The 10,251-nt window shown below is 50.6% G+C and overlaps 1 long non-coding RNA gene across 1 annotated transcript; it reads right to left on the bottom strand.

The window, feature by feature from the left end:
• Positions 1-6,401: 6,401 nt before the first annotated feature.
• LOC131504686 (uncharacterized) lies at positions 6,402-8,768 on the bottom strand. The gene is made up of 2 exons (XR_009258114.1): positions 8,654-8,768; positions 6,402-6,646 (listed from the first exon to the last, which is right to left on the bottom strand). It is a non-coding gene; the product is annotated as an uncharacterized LOC131504686 (long non-coding RNA).
• Between the last annotated feature and the right edge of the window lie 1,483 nt (positions 8,769-10,251).

The raw sequence follows: 10,251 nt of genomic DNA, 5'->3' as shown, positions 1-10,251 counted from the left end.
ACCAGCATACGGCAGTGAACGCCGTGGACAAAATCTCCCTGTGCACAAGCAGCAGGGAGCGGAGGTAGGAAAGCCGGGACTGGGGCGAGGCTTGGTAATATGACACCTGCTTGGTCAATTCAAGGTGTGCTTTCTCTCTGAGATGGGAGTGTGTCAGTGAAGTGTTTTTGTTTTTTTAAATTTTTTAATGTTTAGTTTTGAGAGAGAGAGAGAGAGAGAGAGCATGCGCGTGAGCAGGGGAGGGGCAGAGAGGGGGAGACAGAGGATCCGAAGCAGCCTCTACGCTGAGAGCAGAAGTGGGGCTCCAACTCACGAACCATGAGATCGTGACCTGAGCCGAAGTCAGACACTCAACCGAGAAAGCTACCCAGAAGCACCCCCCCACACACACACTTTTTTTTTTTCCTTTTTAACACAGTAGCCAGATTTTGATTTCATAAAAACCTTCTTCTTGTGACCTTTTTCAAGAAGCGGTCCTGTTCCTCTCCCGGGAAGCTCTGGGGGTGAAACCCTGCCCTGGGTTCCACCCCGGGTGCCAGTGCCTCCTGCTTTCTCTACACATTCATCTTTCCCTTTGAGGGTTTCGAGCAGACCAGTGGTAAGATCGCGTCATATATTTTAGAAGAATCGCTCTGTGACGTCACGCAATCTTCCCAGGCACTCTGGGAGGTAGGGGGTTATAATCCCTGATTAAGCAGTTGTTTTTTCTTTTCTACATCAGGATAAAAATGGTGAAAATTGAGCTGGCAAGTGCTCCCGGGCCAAATGGTCTTCCCATCCTCAGCGGTGCTCATTCGTTGGGATAGATAGCTCTGTCCCTCGGGCCACACGAGACACTGTTTGTTACTGTCTGTGACAGCTCTCCAGAGCCGTGCCTTACCTGGCACGGCACATCTCCAGATTCCCTAAGTGTACCCTTTCTTGGAGATCCATCGTAAAAGTTCCCTCCTCTGAGAAGCCCGTGCCCACCCCTCTAGGGTCCTGAACTCCTGCATCATTTAATTTTAAGGTCCGTTATGTGGTTGGCTTCTGGAAAGCAGAAAGTGCTGTGTCTCAGGGGAAAGCATCCTGGACTTGGAAATAAGAAGCCAGGGCTTTTTAATTTCTATCATCATGATCCTTGTCATCGTCACCATCATCATCCATATGATTATGAAGCTTTTACAAATGATTAAACCCAGATAACATCTGGAGTCTCAAATATCCCAAGACAGGATCTCAAACCATTATTTCATGGCCTGTGGACATCTACTGTCCTTATGGTTTTGCAGATTTTCAAGGGGGCAGAGGTTTTCACGACCATCTCTGTCTTGGGTTTCTATGTTAGCATGTGCTCCCTCTACCCTCCAGTGTCTAGACCCAGGCACCAGATTCAAGACCTTTCTTTTTTTTTTAAAAAAAAACAAACACTTTTTAAAAAATGTTTATTTATTTTTGAGGGAGAGACAGAGCATGAGCGGGGGAGGAGCAGAGAGAGAGGGAGACATAGAACCCGAAGCAGGCTCCAAGCCCTGAGCTGTCAGCACAGAGCTGGACTTGGGGCTCGACCCCGTGAACCGTGAGATCGCGACCTGAGCTGAAGTCAGACGCTTAACCGACTGAGCCACCCAGGTGCCCCAGATTCAAGACCTTTCTTGATGTCCATAAAGGAGCCTGCTTGCACCAGGCTACATGAGTGTAGATTTCACAGAAGACTTGGCTGTCACTCACTGGGGTCAAACAGCACAAACAGCAAACGACTTTGTATCAATGTAGCTACTCCGCCTTTCTCCTATTTATTCTTTATATATTCATCTGCTCAGGCTGCCGTAACAAAATATCACAGGTTAAGTGGCTTGAACAAAGAAAATACTTTTCTTCCAGTTCTGCAGGCTGGAAATCCCAGACGAAAGTGCTGTCAAGTTTCCCTGTTCTGTTCTCTAGCCTGGCGTAGCTGCACCCTGGATGGCCTCGCTCACAGCCAAGGACCCCACAGGGCACCCCTGTGCAAGATTCTGTGGACCCCGTCTGTGCAGTTCACCCCTTTCTGGTGCCCCACCTCACAAGTTCAGTTGCCTGAGCTTCCCTAAACTCTGATTTCTACCTTCCTAGCTCCTCAGAGCTACCCTGCTCTGCTCAGCTCTCTCTCTGCTCTGCAGGGGTGTGAGGGGGGAGGGCAGATTATTCCCAGCCAGGGCAACAGTGGGGCTTACCATGTGAACTCCCCTTCTAACGGGGATCTCAGTTTTATGTTGTCTGTTGTCCAGTCAATGCCAGAACACTGGTGCCCTTCTGTATTTTGTCCAGTTTTATGTTGATGTTGTTTTGACGGTGGGAGGGCACATTCATCCCAGTGAGTCCAACGTATCCTGGAGTAGAAGTCCCATTAATTAGCAAGCAACGTAAAGTCATAGTAGCTTCTTTGCTACTGGGGTTTTCTTATCGAAAATTCAGTGGCGACCTGCTCAGCAGCTGGCATCACAGGGTCTTGCTGGTTCCTCTTGCCTTTATTCTTATTTTTTTTTCCCCATTGAGATTCTCTAGGAAGATCCAGAGAATCATGCAGAGAATTCAGGTCTCTATAGCTCTTGTCCTCAAAGTCATAGAAATTCTTAGAGGATAAAAGGGTTCCTCTTCCATTTAATGGAATCTGTTCTCTTTAAAAGGTGATTATGGGGCGCTTGGGGGGCTCAGTCCATTAAGTGTCTGACTCCTGATTTCGGCTTAGGTCATGATCTCATGGTTCGTGGGTTCAGGCCCCACATTGGGCTCTGTGCTGACCATGCAGACCATGCTTGGGATTCTCTCTCTCTCCCTCCCTAGTGCATTCTCTCTCTCTCTCAAAGTAAATAAATAAACTTAAAAAAAAAATGTGGTTGCAGGGGCGCCTGGGTGGCTCAGTCGGTTAAGCATCCTACCTCGGCTCAGGTCACGATCTCACGGTTCGTGGGTTCGAGCCCCACTTCGGGCTCTGTGCTGACAGCTCAGGGTCTGGAGCCTGCTTCGGATTCTGTGTCTCCCTCCCCACAACTCCTCCCCTGTTCACACTCTGTCTTTCTCTCAAAACAAATAAAGATTAAAAAAAATTTTTTTTAAAAAGGTGGTTGCCATCATAGGAAGCAAAACAGTTTTTTTCCTGTTCTAATTTTTATTGTTCTTATTGTATTTGCAGCTAACTCGTCTCCATGCTTTTCACCCTGACCTCCCTCAAATCCTGTCTCTGCCTGTTGCTCAGGAGGATCTTTCTAAAGCACAAACCTGGTCATGGTCTGATCACTTCTCTAATGGCTTTCCCTAGCGTGTGAGACCCCACGTCCTCAATCGCCACAGAAGTCCTTTCACAAGCTGTTTCTTCCCACGTCCCTGAAGATAAGAGCTTTGTCTCTTATTATTCTGCACCTGCCCCCCCCCCCACCGCAACGCGTGTACATGAGCACGCACCCACACACACGTGTGTCCTATAAAACCGGGATGTCTGTGGGTCTCAAAACACATACCAAGATGATTCTTTTTCTCTGTTCCTTTTCTCACACTGGTCCCTCTGGGATGCCCCCCTCACTCCCAACTTCCCCATCTTTACCTGGCTACTCTCATTTATTAAGACTGGGTTCAGAAATAATTTCCTTCTGAAACGATTCACCGGTTCTGCCCTTCTGTAGCGGGGTCAGCTGCCTCCTCAGGGCTCCTACCGAGCTCCCCTTTTTTCCACCTACCCACACAGACCACGAGAGTAGGACTCTGTCCGTTTGGTCTCACCATTGCTCAGCTTAGAACCTGGCACATCGTTTGTGTTAATTTGTGCTTCCATTTATCTATCCAATAAAGGCAATCATTGAGCACCCAGTATGGGCAGGGCCCTGTTCCAAAATCTCTGCCCTTTGGGAGTATTCTAGTGAGGAAGGAAAACAAAAACATAATATAATTTAGGAAGGGAAAAGTCTATGGAGAAAACAATAGGGGCGTCTGTGTGGCTCAGGCACTTGAGTGTCCAACTTCAGCTCAGGTCACAATCTCACGGTTCGTGAGTTCGAGCCCCGTGCCAGGCTCTGTGCTGACGGCTCAGAGCCTGGAGCCTGCTTCAGATTCTTTCTCCATCTCTCTCTTTGCCCTTCTGCTGCTCTCTCTCTCTCTCTCTCTCAAATATAAATAAACATTTTTAAAAAAAGAAGGAAACATAAAGCAAAGTAAGAACCAAGCAAGCAATGGGGCTGCCGATTTGGATGGAATGTCTCTCTGATGAGGTGACGATGTTTGAGCAGAGGCCTGAATGAAGTGAGGAAGGGCTATGCAGATACCTAGTGAAACACTGTTCTAGTAGAGAAAGGAAGAATGGGGAGTGGGAGTTTTCTAGGGGTGCTCGAGGAATGGCAGGCAGACTGGGGTGGCTGGAGCAGAGCAAGCGAGGAGGGAGGGAGGCAGGTGAGGTCCCAGGTCAGAGGACCTTCTAGGCCAGTGTAAGAGCTTTAGATCCTTCCCACCCCCAGCCAAGGGTAGGAAAGCCACCGGGGTTTTTGGTGTGTGTGTGTGTGTGTGTTTTTTTAACCTTTATTCATTTTTGAAAGACAGAGACAGAGCACAAGCAGGGGTGGGACGAAGAGAGAAGGGGACACAGAATCCAAAGCAGGCTCCAGGCTTTGAGCTGTCAGCACAGAGCCCGATGCGGGGCTCAAACTCAAAAACTTAGAGATCATGACCTGAGCCGAAGTCGGACACCTAACTGACTCAGCCACCCAGGCACCTCAGAAAGCCACCACGTGGCTGATGTTTTGAAAGACTCATGCTGGCTGCTTTGTCGAGAATAAGCTGCAGAAGGGGCAGAGAGGGACCTGGGAGACCAGCTAGGAGGCAGCTCAGTGGCCAGGGCAAGAGAACATGGGGCTTGCGATGGTGTGTGAGCACTGGAATTGGACAGAACTGCTTACTGTCTCTTTGTGGAATAAGGATTGCATGAAATTTCTTTATACCTGACTCCCCTGTGAGGCTGTAAGCTTTTGGAAGGCAAGGCCTGTGTCTGATTTATCTTTATAGTCTGAGTATTTAGAACCAGGTCTGCTAAATAATCGGAGTACGATATTATTTTTAAAATCTTTTTCTTTCTTCTCTTTAAATACATGAGCTGCAGAGCATAAATGGAGCAGAGGATGATTGATACATGATATTCCATTGTTACTTCCATTTTCCAGATGAGGAAACCGAGGTTCAGAGAGGTTGAATCTCCTCATTAAGGTGTCACAAGCCACAGAGTGATGAAGCCAGTCTTTAATTTAAGTCTGCTCGACCCCATAGCCCTTACCTTCTGCATTCCATGAACTAGGCTGGTATGGGGGAGGGGTGCTGGGGAGCCACGGGAGAAAGAGGCTGGATGTGGGCCCCGGTCACGAGCAGCGAACCCCACCTGCATGACAGACAGGGCTTCTTTCAAGAACAAGGTTGGGAGATACTTCCCGGGCAGAAACGACGTGCTTTCGGTAAAAGCCTCTCTTTCCAGGCAGAGTCAGCATGCACCTGTGTGGCTGGGCTTTCTGATTCACACATGGGGGTTGCATTTTATTTTTCTATTTTTTGAAAATAAAAAGAGAATGTGAAGAAAAAGAAAAGCGAAGTCCCAGTTGCCAAGTCTGTTAACGACACACATAATGGTGTGTTAACACGGGTGATTATCGAGCTAGACAGCACCCAGCTTTCTGCCAAAACAAACCTTTCTGCTCAGCCGACCTGGGAATGCCTCCGCCAGAATGGGACAGAGCTAGGAGGGTGGACCGCCGGCCTCCACGGTCTGGAAACAATTACATGCCACGGCAATTGGCCTAGCTGACCTTCCTATGGGCTCCGGTGGGAAGGACTGGAGCCCAGGTCTCTCATGAACCCTCCACAAGACCCCAGCTAGGTCTCTACCTGCTTCTGGATCTCAGTTTCTCCTCGAGGGCGTTGGATTAATGATACCTAAGGTCCACTGGTTTTAACCTCCTGTGGTCGTGCACGGCTTTCAAGGAGCCGGAGGACTAACCGGGCTCTGCACCCCTCGTGCGTGCAGGAAGGAGGGTCCTGTTTGTACAGCACAGCCAACCTGGCACCTGCCCTGAGACCTTGGGCGTCACCTATGTCTCTGTTTTCTCACCTGTAAAATGGGCTTTCCTTCAAGGGCTGTTCCAGGATTAAATAAAATGCAAGATGGGAGGTACTTAGCACAGTGCCTGGCACATAGGAAGTCATCAACGAGCCTCCTTCCTTCCCTTATTCCCACTACGCCTGCCTTCCTTCCTGCCTCCCTTCGCCTCCCCCCTCCGTTCTTTCTTCCTGCGTTTCCTTTATTCTCTTCCTCGGTTCCCGCCCTACTTTCTCCTCTGCCCTTCCAGAAGAAAAATCTGTCTTGTATTATAACGCTGTCAGTTTATCTGCTTCGTTCGATTGCAATTACTCGCCTGCGGGGACCATGTGTGGGTCATCTTCTCATCCTGCCTATCTGCATGCATGGGGTAGGTTCTCGATAGGTGCGTGGGGAATCGGGGATTGACTTGAAGGAGTCTGAGGCAAGCCTGCCATCGCTGATTTCTTGGCTTTCTCATCCCTCTTTCTTCTGATGGACGCGTAAAAAGCATACAAGCTCACACTCTCGCTGGCTCGCAGGCATCGCTCTCCCTTCCCCAGGCCGTAAAACATTTCTATTCTGAAACAAAACAAAGATAATGGAAACCAGAAAGCCATGTTTGGTGCGAGATTGAAAACACATGTGAAGAGTGAGGCTTCGAAATGATGAGTCTGCACAAGGCAACTGGCTTCGATCGCCTTTCTGTCCTGGTCGGAAGCGGGAGTGAGCCGATCTGCCGCAGCCCCAAACCGAACAGGGGCAGCCTCGGTTGTCAAGGCAACAGGCCCGGCACAGCCTTGGGTGTGTTTTTCCCCTGCAAGCATCACCTGGAGGGCACTGGGTGATACGGGCGTCGTGAGGATCACATAATGCTTTCCTGGCCTTTGGGAACGTGGGGAAGGGATCTTGTTTGGGTTCTGAAGCAGGCGCCTTTGCTCTTCTCTGCCTTGAAGAACGGTCGCTGTCACTTGTTGATTTGCTCCTGTTAAAAGATAAGCTTAGGGATATTAAACATTTTAAGAGTTTATTTCAGCAAAAATCGATTTGAATCAGGCAGCATCCAATCTAGCAGATGGAAAGGAGCTCTGAGGAGCTGGGCAAAATGAAAGCCTTTCGTAGGAAAGGAACGGGGATGTTGTAACAGGCCACACGTGGACTGGTTGTTAGCAGGGTGATTTTCCTTAGGGGCTGGCTGGGGTCTATCAGGAGGGTCACCCAGCTAGTGCTGAGCAGGTGGTTCCTGATTGATTGGCTTCAGATTCCATTTCTGGGGGAGCCAAATCTGTAACTAAGCCTAGGTTTGGTGACATGGGGCTGAGAGCATAAGTGACCTCATTGTGGGCCTGTTGTCTTGTTTGTAACACTACTCTGAGATAAGCGTGATAGCGACATTAGGTCAATAGCTGTTTTGCAGGGTCCTTTGGGGTATTCGTTTCTTCCCATTTTGCAGATGAGGGAACAGAGTCACCTCGCTGGTAAACGGGGGACTGAGAATAACGTATTAATAATAGCCGTCCCACGTTGATTTCCCATTTATTTGCTTACCTGTGCGTCCATTCAATAGATGCTTACTGAGCACCGGCTGTGTGCGGGACATTGAGGGTTAGTTGGGGATAGGGCATTGAACAAGAGACATAAAATTTCTCTCCTTACAGTTGGCTGGCAAAGATGTGACCTGTGCGATGCTCAGGTTCATCGAGTACGACATAGAAGAAAGTCCAGGTTCTGCGAGCCCTTTGGGTCTGAGGCATTAGGGGAAGCTTAGGGAAAGCTCTTCTGGCGGGGGGCGGGGTGACTTCAGGGGAAGGCCTGAAACATGAGTACGAGTTACCCCGGGCAAGTTGGGGTAGGACCTTCCAGCGAAGAGAAGATCTGCTGAAGGCAGAAAGGAGCATGGTGTGCTCAAGGGAGCAAAAGAGGCTTGGAAGATGAGTTTCCATCCTTGATTTCACTTCATCCCCTCAACAACCCCTAAGATGGTAGTATTACCTTTTTTGAATAGATCAGAAAACAGATTAAGTGACTTGCCCAGTATGGGAATGAATTGAAACCCATTGGATTGACCCCTCATCCTGCACTTAGTTTGATTCTAAGACACGTGGTATTCTAAGGCCCCTGTGGTCTAGCCTTTGGAAAAGGCTACAAAAGTGGGGAGTGTGACAAAGAATGAGACATCTTAGAATCCTCAGGCTCTGAGCTGCGGGGCCTCAGCTGCACCAGCAGGGACGGCAGAAGCCCAAGCAACGGTTGAAGGGCTTCCGGCCATGGGCCTCTCCTGTATAGGGCAATGGAAGGTTCTGGGTGGCTATAGATGACAAGATCCCATCCCCGTTCCTGACACTGCCCTGGGGAGGCTCCAGACACCCTGGGAGTCTGGATCTGAAATTGTCTAAGGTCCTGTGTTTGTACATGCTGAAAACTCCGCCTAATTAGGCATTGCCTCTGCCAGGAAGCCTTCCCGGAGCACTCCAAGCCGGGTTTGATGTCTTTTCGTTTGTCCTCACATGTGCACCCACCCTTCTCTGCTCCCTGCCGTGGGCATTATTTTTCACCTTGAGCCACACTGTATTATGCATATCCACTCACTGGTCTGCCAACCACACTCGAACTCTTTGGAAGGTAGAGCTTCGGCCTGATTTGTCTCTGTGTCCCGGCCCTGCCGACGGCTCCCTGATGCTGGCTGCTGCTGCACGAACCCTCCATTTTCTTTTTTTTTTTTTTTTTTTTTTTTTTTTTTTACATTTTTTATTTATTTTTGGGACAGAGAGAGACAGAGCATGAACGGGGGAGGGGCAGAGAGAGAGGGAGACACAGAATCGGAAACAGGCTCCAGGCTCCGAGCCATCGGCCCAGAGCCTGACGCGGGGCTCGAACTCACGGACCGCGAGATCGTGACCTGGCTGAAGTCGGATGCTTAACCGACTGCGCCACCCAGGCGCCCCGAACCCTCCATTTTCCATCTCTGTCGGAGGGAGGGCCGCCTCCAGGAATTCACAAGCTAACTGGCAGCATTAGCCCCAGGGTGGTCAGCGCTGGAGATCGGATCAGCTGTGGGGAACACACAGAACTGTTCATAGAACAGGCTTTGGTTTCTAGGAAAGAAGCCACCACACCTGCTTGCAGGTGGGCGATGGTGCCCACGTGGAGGGGTTCAGTCTCCCACACAACACGACAGGACACGACACGGGGAGGTGGAGCCCAGGCAGGAGGGGCTGGAGCTGGGGAGGAGGAGGTGCATTCCCAAATGGTTCCCATCTGCTCCGTGCCAGGGGGCGAAAATCACACTTAACCCCTTCCTGCCCGCGCATTCATGCCAGAAACAGGCGCTGTGCACCCACTATGCGCCAGTTACTCTGCTTTAGGCCGGGGAAAGAGAAACGCAGCGAGGAGTCTATTTGGGGGGGAGACAGGAACGAAAACAGATGGGAGGCAAAATGATTTACAGGAGAAGGAAGATCTTCAGAAACCTCGAATCGAGGGTGAGTCTCTTTGGGAGCATGGGGACGGGGCAGAGGTGGAGGGATTTGTAGAAAAGATGCCATTTAAGCCGAGTCTTAGAAGATAAGTAGGGGCCGGAAGGTGAAGCAAGGCCTTCCCAGAAGGAGAAGGCACAGAAGCAAAGGCCCAGAGGGATGCGAGGGTGTGTCCCGTCTAGGGGCAGGGCCAAATTGGTTGGTGTGGCAAGAACCTAGGGTGCTCTTGGGGGTGGGGGTGGAAGGAAGGAGGCTGGTGAGCCAGCACCTGGGTTTGGCCTCTGTGGAGTCACAAGCACAGTGTCTGAAACAGCGGGCAGGGGACACTGACTGCTGTGGGGGCAGGTGGCATTTGCTAATTCTTCCCACGGTCAGTCGATGCATCAGCCAAGCACGAGAGAGCCCAGTGGGCAGGGAGGGGAAGTCGCTGGGTCGGCGTAGGCATGGACGATGTGGCCAGGGCACCACAGGAGCATACAGGGCTGCGTACTGGGGGTGACCGGGCTCCTCTCTAGGCGGGGCTGGCATGCGATCCAATTAGAACGAGAGCCAAGCGCCACGTCTCCCCTCGGTGCCGCCCCTGCCTCCTCCAAGTGAGAAGCGGTAAAACGTGTTCTCAGGAGGGTAGACTAGGGAAAGAGGGGGCGGGGAGGTGAGGGCAGGGAGAAGGGCACCAGCGGAGTGGGAGGCTCTGTGGGCCTGTGGCCCATC

Source organism: Neofelis nebulosa, chromosome 2 (assembly GCF_028018385.1).
Source record: "Neofelis nebulosa isolate mNeoNeb1 chromosome 2, mNeoNeb1.pri, whole genome shotgun sequence".
Classification (NCBI taxonomy): Eukaryota; Metazoa; Chordata; class Mammalia; order Carnivora; family Felidae; genus Neofelis; species Neofelis nebulosa.
Note: the sequence above shows the minus strand (reverse complement) of the source record. Positions and strands in the feature narration are given on the sequence as shown.